This window comes from Numida meleagris, chromosome 5 (assembly GCF_002078875.1).
Source record: "Numida meleagris isolate 19003 breed g44 Domestic line chromosome 5, NumMel1.0, whole genome shotgun sequence".
In the NCBI taxonomy this organism is placed as follows: Eukaryota; Metazoa; Chordata; class Aves; order Galliformes; family Numididae; genus Numida; species Numida meleagris.
This window is the reverse complement of record NC_034413.1, coordinates 24,439,778-24,452,941: the sequence shown is the minus strand read 5'-3', so window position 1 is coordinate 24,452,941 and position 13,164 is coordinate 24,439,778. Positions and strand designations below refer to the sequence as shown.

The 13,164-nt window shown below is 43.5% G+C and overlaps 1 protein-coding gene and 1 long non-coding RNA gene across 4 annotated transcripts in view; one reads left to right on the top strand and one right to left on the bottom strand.

Moving 5' to 3' along the window:
• Positions 1 to 13,164, bottom strand: part of LOC110400508 — a 228,137-nt gene that overhangs the window by 83,300 nt on the left and 131,673 nt on the right. The gene's annotated exons all lie outside the window — the stretch shown is intronic.
• The window catches only part of RASGEF1A (RasGEF domain family member 1A), a 160,910-nt gene continuing 157,618 nt past the window's right edge, over positions 9,873 to 13,164 (top strand). Inside the window, exon 1 of the mRNA XM_021400410.1 lies at positions 9,873 to 9,995. The gene's annotated coding sequence lies outside the window, so the exon portion shown is untranslated. The remainder of the gene's footprint in view (positions 9,996 to 13,164) is intronic.

Below are 13,164 nucleotides of genomic sequence, written 5' to 3'. Positions count from 1 at the left end.
ACTGCATGCAACTAAAAGCATAAAAGCAGGTGTTCCAAGCAGCAGAGGAGAAAATCCTACTTTTATTATCTTTTTCCTCCCCTCTCTCTTCTGTTTCTTCCTTTTCATTGATTTATATTAGCATCTCCCTTTCAAAATCATCTTCATGTTGCTGGACAATGCTGGAGACCCATGGGAGTTTAGTTACCCGAAGCTCCTGATGCTCAAACTACACGTAGCTGATACATCTTGTAAAACAACACTGAAACTACATTTTATTATTTAATGTAATTATTAGTATGATAGATCTGAAGATCTGTCCAATATCTTCCTAAGTATCCATATACACCTAAGAATACTGTTATAAATGTACCTTTCCTTTTTTCTTAAATGTGACTTGAAGAAGAAGTATTTTGTTTGGGCATTATTTTTTCCCAGCAATTTTTCCCTAGCAAACTAAGAGTGACACAGGTAGTATAAACCCAAAGAAATGGCATGAGTTATAGTCTATTTTTTCAGTAAGGGATCAGCTGAAAATGAAGCTTCTTCTGATGCTGAGGGTTAACTTTGAGAGCCCCATCATTTTGCAACCTCCAGACAGACAAAATAAAAGACTCAGTCTGCATTTCAAGGTCCATAGGGCAAAGCAAAATGATTCACTGATTACACTGTCTTCATAATCATTCTTTATTTTCTGGTAGTCAGATAGGAGATAGAAAAGTCATACTACTCTATAATCCAATATGGCAGCAAGCAATTCAGACAGGCCTGGTGGGATGCCCTTAACACACTTCCAAGGGCCGTGTAGCCCCACACACTTATAAGGGAGAAGTGCGTATAATCCTCAAAGGTTAAGGGTGGATTGTAACAAGAAGAAAAAGGTAGGTATGTTGATATGTAAATTTTGAAAAAGGCAAGTGTCTAGAAGAATCCAGGCAATAGCCTTATATTTCTTAGTTATACATCATTTGCTTCTAAATATCCCCATACCATTTATTATTTGCTACCCTTATAAACATGTAGCTATAACATTCGAACACACTGATAATAACATTAAAAACCTAACCTACAAAAAGACCACTTTAATCCACAGTGTAACAATGACATTTTTCAGAAAGATGCTGGCTACTGTACAGTTGGAAGTCACCCAACTATGAGAACATGCAAGACAAGATAAAGGACAAAACCTTTCAAGCGGTAAATATTTCAATTTTTTTCATAGTTGATAGTACATGGAAAGAGAAAGAAGTGACAAATGATCGTAGGATGATGGCTGAAAGCATAACAGAATTTGGAAAGAGGAGGTAGGAGAACAAAATGGAACTAGCCCCAGTGAGAACAGGGTGCTCACTACTTACTATCATGCTGCTCACTGCAACAGCAGCCAGGAAACAGAAGCAGAGAAAAAGTGCTGGAGGACTGGGCAAATATGGAGTTAACAAATGTGTGCTGCATGCAAGGAAAAATTAAGTGGGCATAAGGAGTCAGTATGTAGAGAATGAGGCAGCATTTGTGCTGGTAAAACCACAGTATGGATTAAACAGAATCAATTTATGTACATAATCCTTTAGGGAACAATTATAAAGAGGAGGTTTTGGAGTAAAGCTGTGATAATATAGATCATCAGAACTGAATACAAACATACAGAAAATTTTGTATTGTTACTAGAGAGACAAATCAGTATTTGTGTCCTTCTAGAAGACTATTTTCCAGGTGGAAAACTAGTTAACAGTGTTAATCCAGATATTTATCGATGTTGTAGCCAAGAAATTTATTTGCCTTCTGTTGAAGTGACTTTGGTAAAGAGCACCCGTAGGAGGGAAAATATTCTTATGTGGAGCAATAACAAGTTGCTGCACATAGACAGGACACTTTGGAAGTTAGAAAAAGTAGGGATGAATAAAAAGTATTTTAAAAATATCTGTAACGCAGATAAGAATTGTTAAAAGTTAAGCTACTTAAAGTTTGGAAACGATATTGAAAGAAATAGTAGTGGTCACACTTGGAAGATGACCAGGAAAAGTCAAGAAAACCTTCCCCTTTTTTCCATACAGAACTGATGAAACAGAGATTGAAGCATTTGTGTATTGTATATTGTGAAGTGGAAATGTCCACACTGATGTGGGAGCAAAACCACAAAAAGAAACATCAGGGAAGATGGGAACTGGAAGATCTCCAATCCAGTTTGCAAAGTAACTAATGTGACACCGTAAATGCAAAAACCAGGTTTTCCAAAGACACTAACTTATCAGGATTGGTGTTGTATGCCTAGAGAACAGAAAATACAGTAAGGTCTATTTAATAAAGAACGTGTTAAGAAACTACAAACTATTTAGTCTGGCTTCACTACTATGTAACCTTCAAGGGAAAACAGATTTGGGAGTAGGTTAGATAACATTCAATTGGGCAAAACATTCCAAAGTAATCTAATAATTCCCCTGCAAAATAGACAAACAAATCCCACAACATAAAAACAGAAAAAAAAATACAAAAACAAAAGGACAAAAAAAAAACAGAAGAAAAAAAAATCCACATTATATCACTGTTACTCCAATAAAATTGAAAATATTTAATAAAATTGAAAAATCACATCTTTAGTAACTACATGAAACCCTTACACCAAGCAGGTCCTTTTCACAATCCTGTGTTTCCTGTTCCAAAATCAGCAGACATTAAGCAGATAAAACCAGAATCATCTAGCACCAAAATTTTTCCCTTCAATTTCTCCTAATTTAAAAATACTGACCCTTGAACACCATATCACTATGACTAGGATACTCCGACACCGTTCTGTATAAAGAACTGGGTACCCAACAGGAAGGCAGGAAATCTTAAGAGGAGAAAATTGGAAAAACAGAGTCAACAGAAGAGAAATGAAGGGAAAGCCAGAGAACAGGGTTGAAATTTCTCAGGATTAGGAAAGTTACTGATAGCTTCTCCGTCATTAAAGAGGTAAGGCTTACTTAGAAATAACAGCTGGTTCTTAAACACTCCTGGTATTGCAAAAATAGATTTGCTCCTTCCCTTGGTTGCCCTATTTCTGGCTTTTTATAAAAGGGGGAAGCAGATCCAGTGTTTTTTTTTTATTGCTAAGACCTCGGTGGCTACAGTGGAGTCAAACCAGGCAGCCCGGTGCGATTTCTGCCAGCTCTCCCTATGTCTCACGCAGTTAAAAGCATCAGTACTGGCACACATAATGACAAGAAGTTAATACAAGGGCTAATTGAGACCATCTCCCTCACAGGCCATTTCACAACATTAATAGCACAGAAAACAGCCATTAATACGTAATTAAATTTCCAGAATGCACGCGCTATCAAAATTAGGTAGCTGGAACCTTTCTTCACACTTTTTAACCTCTCTCTGCCTCTAGAGCCCAGAATAGCTGCTGTGCCAGGCAGGGCTGCGTCACTGCTTCCCCAGCAGTGACCTGGCTGGGCATCAGGCACCACCCTGCAGCAGCCACAGCCAGCTCAGTGAAGCAGCATGGAGCTAAGCAAGTGACAGATTGTTAACTAGTTTTTCTGGGATACAAATATGGAAAGGTTTTGCTAAATGCAGATACCAACTACTTGGAATTCCGAGGCTTCCCACAATATATTCTTCTCATTGAAACAAACTGGTTTCATTAACAAAAATAAATGAAATGAAGAAACAAAACCAAACAAGACTAATCTGCAGTTTTAATTGCTTACAAATCTTTTTCCACACTGCCTCAGCAACAAAGAAGGGCTACCACAGCGTTGTAGGAAAAGCACTAAGACTTTGGAGAAAAGCCTCTGTTTGTAAGGTTTTATCAACATTATATAAAAGGAGATGCGCATTTCCAGTTTTGGGAACCCAAGTTGAGCTGCCCCAGATTCTGGCACACTTTGCACTGCTCACGCATTTGTCTGAGCACACCCCAGGGGTGTGCCATGGCCATGGCTCACCTTCAACACTTTTAGTGGCGTTCTCAGACAATCCCTCACGCCAGCCTCTGGTAAGAACAAAGCTGAGGTGTGCTGATGGGGACAGGCATCCGGCTTGTTTCAGAACCCATGTAACTACCCCTTAGTAATCTCTCTCTTCCCTTCACAGCCCCAGATTTCTCCCGTCAAGCTATAGGCAACATTACTAAGCATGTCCAGTTCCTGCTGCATGTAAATCAACAAGTAAATAACAAATAATTATCTATATAACATTACACATGGATAAACAAAGCTTGGTTGCTAAGAGCATGTTGGAAAGCAATATAAGCTTTATGCCTTCACAACATCCTTCTAAGAAACAGCCTTTCTAAAGATATGAAGTATCACTTGTTTTACTGCACTGAGGTGTTAGGTCATTCTTGACTATTATGTACAGATGGCCTCATTGCCAATGTTAGTTTGTCAGGTTTTCCACTGACAAAATCAGAACATTTTAACGTGCCATTGCCCTATTATTTTCTTGTTTTTACTGTAGCTTAAGGGTATAACTACTATTCATAACCCCCTAAATATTCTCAAACTCCAAACCATAATGAATTACTTTGTTTTTGGAAAACCAATACAACTCTGGTCTTGCTGTTTTCAGTCTGTGTAAAATCATTGCTTCACCATCATAATGATCATTAGGCTTTTATTTAGGAAAAAATAAAGTCCTAGAACAAAAACTGAATTGAGTGGAATTTTTCAGGAAACTTCAGACGTCAGGATATTGTTTCTCAGAGGAAAATGCAACTAAACTAAGCTACAATACTTCATATGTATTTTTAAAAAAATCTGTTTTCATGGGCTCAGCATCCAGCTGAGATCCTCTAGTTTTTACATATCAAGGCTATTGCTTTTGGAAACCAAGGTCATCTCCTCGATACTCAGAGATGCTGAGTCACTGATACAGCCCTACAGAATTAAGTTCACTTGACTATTCATCAGGAAAAGCACTGTTCTATAGAAGATTCTCTTATGTGAAGATCTGTCCAGAGAGCACTGTCTGCAGAGATGGTCTGCGTGCCTCTAGATGGTGAGACGTGTGTGGACACAAGTGCTTAAGCTGCTGCAGAAGAAGAAAAGGAGTAGTCTGCTCCCTAGTTCAACATTGGGGCAAAAAGTGATGGTCGGTGTACTTCGATGCAGCATTGCATTACACACCAGAAAAAACAACTATCTGGTAACAAAAATAAAGAACTACTGGAACAAGTTGCTAGGGACAATTGAGAAGTGCATATCATTGCGGTATTCAGAGACAGTGAAGACAAAACCAAGCATGATGTTAGCTTACCTGCAGTGTGCAGTACCTTTTTTCTCAACCGTTATTTTTTAAAAATTTGTCTTTTCACAAAATGAAGGTTATTGTTATATTTCATCAGTTTCCTAAGAACTACAAATTTCAGCTTTTCAGTCATTTCCAGCAATATTAATATTAATTACACATGAATAACTTTATAGGCCACAATTTAAAAGACTGGCATTAGAGTAAGTTCAGGTCCTCGAATATAAATATGTTTCTAACAGCATACGTATTACTTCAAGCTGCAAACTGAGTATTGACAAAATAAACACAACTTTTGTAATGGCTTTAAATACTGGAATTGTATGCTGCAAATCAATGCTTTCAGTATCTAGCAGACCATCACTGGGGTATGTTTGTCCTTAACAGTCAAGGTTACAGCATCTCTCAAGTCTGTATTACTTTCCAGAACTCAAGCTCCGTTACTTCAATCTCAAAATAACACCTGTGAGAGGAGATATAGAAGGTCAAGCAACAGGACCAACGCTCGCTATTCATCACTGGAGTTCCAAATGACAGTAGTTTTCAGAACCAAGACTGAGGTGCGACTTTAGCTGGAATCTTAGCTGTGACTAAATCCAAAGGCATAAAGGATGAAAAAGACAAAATTTAAAAAAAAGCTTTGTTCTTTCCTTGTTTTCAGTTAAAAACAAAGAGGCATGGAGGGAAGAAAGTGAGAAGCAATAACAAATAGAATGGGGAAGATTAAGAAATATATATATGTCTCACATTACTTCAGAAGGGCATAGGAAAAGCAGTGATTTCCAGAGATTTCAGTCATTTCTTGGAAGCTGCCCAGTGTTATGGTTTTGTGATTTTTTGTTGTCGGTATTCCACATCATTACATCATGTAAGGTACGGGCAGTTAAAGAGTTAATTCCCCGGTTACTGTAAACTGCCTTTTTTGGTGTGGCCCTCTGAGGGGGAGGGGAGGAGGTGCACTCCCCAGGGGTCTTTGCGGGAGAGGGGGTGGTGAAGCCACGTGGGAGACGCGGGGTCTGTTCTTCCCAGCCTGGCGGAGAAAGCACGTGGTCCTCCTGCATTTTACTGTGTAAGATTTTCAGCCTGTAAACCCTCTATCATAATTCTACTAGCCTCATTTTGATATATTTAGTAAAATTAGTTGTTCCTCCTCAGATCGGTGCCGCTGTTTTTGTGTTAGATCCGTCTACGGGTCCCCCTCTTCCCAGGTTGCGGCTCCGCGGCTTCTCTGCCGCTTTAGCCGCCGGACCGCCCGGGGGCTGGCTCTTATCGCCGGCGATTTTTTTTTCTTTCCTTCCTCTTTTCTCGTTTTTTTTCTTTTGTGCCTGTCCCCCCTTGTCACGGACGCAGACCCTTAGACAATACCGTGACACCCAGCTACTCGAAAGATAAAGCCACCCAGAGCTAAGTGTGTCCTACAACCAGCTGGCTTTGTTGCATTCAGCAGTAGGTCAAGGAGAAGGACTGGCTCTGACCTCACTCCATTCATGTACCCAGTGCCTGTTGTGCACACGGGAAAGAAAGGAAACTACAACAGCCACACAGAGTAAAACTACATTCTCCTTTTCAGATGCCCTCATGTTTGCCTTAGTTTTTACATGTCACAATGATGCAGATGTCACAGCTTCCCCTGGGCAGCCAAGGCTCTACGGCAGCTGCAGACGGCTGTGCTTGCTCTGCCAGCTTCTGTGTATGAGACCCAGCCAGCTCCTGACTTACAACTGCATTTAGTTCTCCACTTGATAATTACCTCTGGACTTCCAAGTATATCCTGTGGAGTTACATTCTGGTTATTTGTATACTAAAGATAATTCTGGAATATCAAAGCCATCACTCCTTGTACCATCTCCCAGGAAGGCTGACAACCAGCATCTCCAGAAAATAACCACTCCTGTCACCAACTTACACTGCAATTAACTGATCACTGATACCACTAAAAAGACACCTGAGAAACACCCTTCCTCATGCATCTCTTGCGGTATCAGGCCATACAAGTATAACTGAAATTAGAAATAGCTCTGTATCACTTACAGGGCTAAGATACAAAAGAGCATCACCAAAGAAAGAGCAGTGATCTCCCAAGCCAAGACGGGGTTGGTATAGACTGGGCCTTCTCCTGAGCCTCTCACATGGGGTCAAATTGTAATGAGAGTGGGATTTGCAAAGAAACGACCCAGTTTTCCCTGAGGGTTATAAAGGAGAATACTACAGAAGGAAAGAAATTAAGCAAATCCTTCCTTCTTAAAAAAAAAAGTTAATGTTCATTTTGGTATTAATACTAATCTCCCCTCCGACAACATGAGTCAGCAGTATAGTGATATTTCTATCAGTGTGAAGGGTAGAACAGACTGTGCTGCAGTCTGTGGTTCTCTGGACTTGAAAGAATCCCAATTATAACCTCTTTAATTGCCCTAAAAAAGACAAGTGATTACATCCACCTGTTTCATTTCTTCTCCATCAGAATACGACTGGATAAGCAGCCAATATCTGACTACATAAACATCAATTGTGTGGGCAGAAACATATATGTACCATATTATTTTCCTAGGTGATACTGTCAACAGCAACAAATAAGTTCAATTAAGTAAAGGCGCATGGCTCAGGTTCACACCTGCAGACACAGTTCACGGGATTACTGAGCACCCTCTGTGCAATACCAAGTAGTCAGAAGAGGAACAATCAGCATGGGAGAAATGAGACCACATTTCCTACAGGAGTTATTACAGTTTAAGAGAACACTCTCACCAAATACAGATACATTAGCAGGTAATTAATCCAACTTTAGCTTTGTATTCAAGGTGAAGCTCATACCCCAGCTTCCCAGCACGAATTCAGGAACGGCTCAGAGAGGCCAGGAGCAACCTGCTCTCCCATCCTGCCTGTGGGTCACAGAGCAAACCCAGCTCCAGCCACTGCTGCCCAGCACTACAAAGAAACGTGCCCAGGTGCTCTGTGTTACTCTCTCTGGCACTGAAGCTTGTGCCCATATTGCCGCACACCACTGGGTTTTCCCAGCTGCACAGGGTTTCAATGGACAAGCTCCAGCAGAAGCACAGTCCTCATCACAGCAGACGTGATCCCCAGCACCAGGTCCTGCTCTTCTCCCACCCAACTGTTTTCACTGAAGTGTATTACTCAGCTAATCATGAATCCATGCGCAATTCTGGGTGACTTCTAAGAGACTTGGAGCTCTGTGGATAGGCGTCCTACGCACAGTTGGTTCTCCCTAATGTTGCACTTCTTCATGGAAAGTGCCCAGTATTACTGGAAGCTCGTTAGCTGAAATGGGTCTATATCCACAGAGAGTTCTGATTAAACACTTTTGTGCATACTCTTCATGCTGTTTGCTCACAGGCTAAAGGACAAAGCTCCTGTTCATGGGATGCTGCAGCATTCGGTGTGGAAACTTACAGTTAAAAAAAAAAAAAGAGAGGGGGGCTGCTGCAGTCATTCAAATTTACAGGGGGAAGAAAACACACAAAGTATGGTTCCGCCTGCAATCAGCATAAGGAAACTGTCCATAAGCTGTTGGGTAGGGGCTGCTGTTCTGTTTCTGTATGAATTATGAAGGTGGTAAATCCCCAGTACCTTTAGCAAAGTCAGAGTTATATGTATAATTAAACCAGATGTGAAAAAAAAATAGAAAGATCTAAAGAGCTCACATCTCATTCTCCCGGGACCCTCCCTAGCCGGTAAAGCTGGAACAGAGGAAAACATCACTCTATGCTCAATGGAGGGAGGGAGACAGAACACCTAGCACACATCTAACTGGCGCAACCGTTTGGAGGAGATATGAGAAATCAAGCCATCACACATTCAGTTTCTAACCAAGAATGCATGCATATTTCAGCTCTCCCACCTCTATGTCTTACTTTTCCTAAATTTCGTTGGGAATTGAAATATGTGCCAGTTAACCAGGATTAAGACCGCCACTCACTTTCGTGCTGCAGGAGATACAGAAACTGAAATATCATCCTTTTAGAAGGAAATGCATTTGACGAACATTCAGAGCATCTGAACACGGCATGACATTGAGGTCGGAGCTCCTTCTGATATTCTTAAGATTCTATAGCAAATATTTTGAGTAAAGAGCCTTAAGAGCCCATGAAACCCTTCCATACCCACCCTGTGATAGAGAGTACAAGCTAGCAGAGAGCAGTGGGAACCTAAACGTTTCTTCCTCTCTCCTATCTCAGTGACACGAAATGCTTTCAGCAAACACCCATTTCTGTGAAATCCCGTACTAATTTGTTTAAAAAAATCACACGTATAAACTTGTTGAGAGAGAGACAGATGCACGCAAAGGGGGTGCACGGTAAAATGACCAAGCTGTGCTTCGGCGACCCAGGTTGACCAGAACGCAGCAGCGTTTCCCAACACAGCAACAGCTTTTTACCCTCGGGAATCCCTCCGGGAAGCCTAGGAATGGAGCTGCCCCTCCGCACCCAAGGGCGGCGAAGCGAAGACACCGCTTTGCCCCAGCCCCGGAGCGGCCTCCGCGGGGCGAAGGAACTTTCCGCGAGGACGGGCGGGCGCTCCGCACGGCCCCGCCTCGCCGCCCCCCCGGCCCTCGGCTCCGGCTCCCCCCCGCCGCCGGCTGCGGAATGGGCGGCTCTGGCTGCGGGCGGCCGGCGGCTGGCACACGGCGGAGGCAGCCGCAGCCGGTGCGAGGAGCGAGCCCACCCTGCCGCTGAGGATGACGCGCGGGGCCCCGGCGCTGACCTCCCTCGTGCCGGCCGCGGACGGAGAGCAGCCGAGGAGCCGCGCGGGGCGGGAGCACGGTAAGCACGGCGGAGCGCTGCCCGAGCGGAACCGCGCCATCCTAGCTGCGGGGTTCGGCCGCGGGCGCCTCCCGGACGGGACCCCCGGCGCGGGCAGGCAGCTGCCCCTCCTCCCGGCCCCGGTACGGCTCGCGGGGCGGGTGAGAGGTTTCGGGTCGAGTTTAACGACGGCGTTTCTCCAAACCTCCGCGGCCCCGTTTGTGTCACGCCGAGGCTTTCACCCAGCGGCTGGCTCCGGAGGGTGACAGGGGCGCGCCCCGCTTAGCCGGGTGCAGCGCACAGCGGCGTTCTCCTGCTCTGCCTGCAAGGAGGCGGGGGGTGCTTTGCACCTTCTCTGTGCTGGGAAAGCGCTGCAGCCGCGAGTGGGTGCGCCTCTGTTTCTTATGCGTTATACAGTGTCTTTCTGCAACAGCTTATTAAGAGTTGACTTTTAAACGATGCGTTTACAAATTGCATCGGAAACCCACAGAGAACTGGCCTGACGTTGCTGCTAGAAAAAGGCGTCTCTATGCAAGGACGGGGCCAGGTCCCAGCGGTCGCACCACGGGGATGTGGCAGGAAGGCACCTGCAGGCAGCCCCAGCCCGCAGGCAGCCACCCACGCCCACGGGCAGGTGACCCGGCAGGAACTACTTGGGCACCAACTCTCACGGACGACGGCAGTGACGGACCCCTCCCCTTAGTTACTGCCCCCCATGCGGTCTTTTAAATAGTTCAGGGGAAACATGATTGTTTCAGAGAAGCTCGAGCACTTGGTAGGGATCTGCAGGAAGAGGGAGAACTGCTTCAGATGGAAGCACGGACTACCTCATTTTCCGTTCGGAATGTGGTACATTCCTTGCAATTGCTAAAAGGAGGAAGCCTTTACCAGTATTATTTCTAACCATTTGGACAGTTACAGAGGCTTTGGGTACGGTTTGTTTTTTTAATTGACCTTTTTTCTTAGGATTAGGTGTAGTACCTGATGGCAAGGGTATCCCATTGTTTCCATTGGAAGTAACTCTACGATGCCATTCCGAGGACAGACTACTGCCACTCTATCTTTAAGCACTTGGTACTCCTCATGCTGTTTACTTTTAAATTAGTAGCTATTTATCGAATGCAAGCTCTTTTTCACTTGCTGCTGTAGCACATGTCATAATCTCTGGGGTCTGAACAGCTATTTTTGACCCATCTGGCTGATGTCTAGAATACAAAATTAACCTGTTCACAAGTTGGGTTTTTCTTCTCCTCTCTTCAGAGACATCATTATATTAGCAGTATTCATCAGTATGGCTCCTTCTAGGTGGAATCTTGGTCGATTAAGACAATCCATGGTGATAACATTTTTTTGTAACTTGGCAACAAGAGCTAAAAAAATCAAGTTATATCCACCACACACCCAAACCTTGTATAGTGCTGCCCCACACTCAGCAAATTAAGCCCTCGAGATAACCAGTGCTCTGGACTCGTGGACCACTTGGTTGAATATCATTAGCCTGGCTTGATGATTGTCCTAATTACAGAAGTCAGAGACTGCAGGAAACAGCTGCAAAGTCAGCAAATGTGCAAGGAGCTGTCTGTAGAGCAGAAGCACATGCCTTGAGACTTCTTTGTTGCTACATGGGTTATTAAGGAAAAGTATGGCTTTTAATACAATTGTTGGAAAAGCGGTCTGGCTACAGTTTAGGTGTTATGGATTGCACGACTGTATGGAGTTATCGCTTGCCTTTTTGTGAAGGTTCCTTTGTAGTGCAATGTTTTTACTTAAGTAAACAAACAGGCACTTCCAATGCTATTTAGCTGTGAACAAGCTCTGGGCTCATTCGTTTACTGGTGAGCTGGGAGCACATCAAGAGGAAAATAAGTTGTGCTGTTAATGCAGAGAGGTGCAGTGCTGCTACCTATTTCATTCCTGCTAGATGATCAGCCAGCAGTCTAACTGGGTGGTCAGGGGACATAAAACAGCACACAGCTCCTATGTAGGAATCTCAGTAGAAAGCTCCCCTAAGACACAGAGATGCTCAACGTCAGTGCTCTGATTGGGCCTAGAAAGACTAAAGCATCTATGACCTAAAGCCAAACCTGTAGCTATTTGGGGTCATGTGACAGCTCTGATGGGCAACAGGGGATGCCCCAGCTTTGAGAATCACATCTCTTCTGGCAGCTCACCTTCACAGACTGAAGTGGGGAGGCAGAAACTTTGCTTGCTGTGGTTAGATAAGTGGATTTAGTTTTACAACTAGTGTCATTCAGAAAAGATTAAGGTTCACCCAAGTTCTTCAGCTTAAAAAAATCAGCTTAAACCAGAAGCTGCTTCACTTCAGTTCTCACTTATTTCTATAGATTTCACTTGAAAGTAAAACCCTATTCAGTGAGGAAGAGCTCTAAAATCAACCAAGTTTTATTAATCAGAAACAGATCAGCTCTTGATAGCAACTTCTAGGAAGGTATCTACTTCATTTCAGACACTTGATCGAGCATACTCTCCTGCACATAGCTGTACAAACAGGGGCAAAATTTCATTCTTCACTGCAACCGGCACACTTTGCCCTTTCAGAGCTCCCTGTTAATGGCCCTGTGACTCAGGTAACTTGCACAGTTCATTGCATGCTGAACAGTCAATATTACCTCCTCCACATTGCACAGTACTTTGTTAAAAGGTAAAGTGTCTACAGATAACATTTCAAACAACAAAATGGTATTTTTCAGTTGAATTGTACACAGGCACCAGTTTTAGAATGGGGAACATTCTGCACACTTGCTATTGCCTTCCAGCAACCACTTGTAACATAGTCACAAATTAAGGTAAAATCTAATCTTAGTCCAATGCAGAAGTGTTCATAAAGCTGAAAGTAAGGCATGTATGCTATGCAAAACAGGCATCCAATCCTTGCGATTAGACATTACACTTTGATGAGAGCATTTTGATAGGACAAGGGTAAAATGGTTTTAAACTAAAAGAGGTAGGTTTAGACTAGATGTAAGAAAGATTATGAGAGTGGTGAAGCACTGTCCCAGGCTGCCCAGAGGAGCTGTGGGTGCCCTATCCCTGGAGGTGTTCAAGGCCAGGTTGGATGGGGCCCTGGGCAGCCTGAGCTGGTGGGTGGCAGCCCTGCCCATGACAGGGGGTTGAAACTGAGTGGGCTTTAAGGTCCCTTCCAACCCAAACCATTCTTTGATTCTATTAG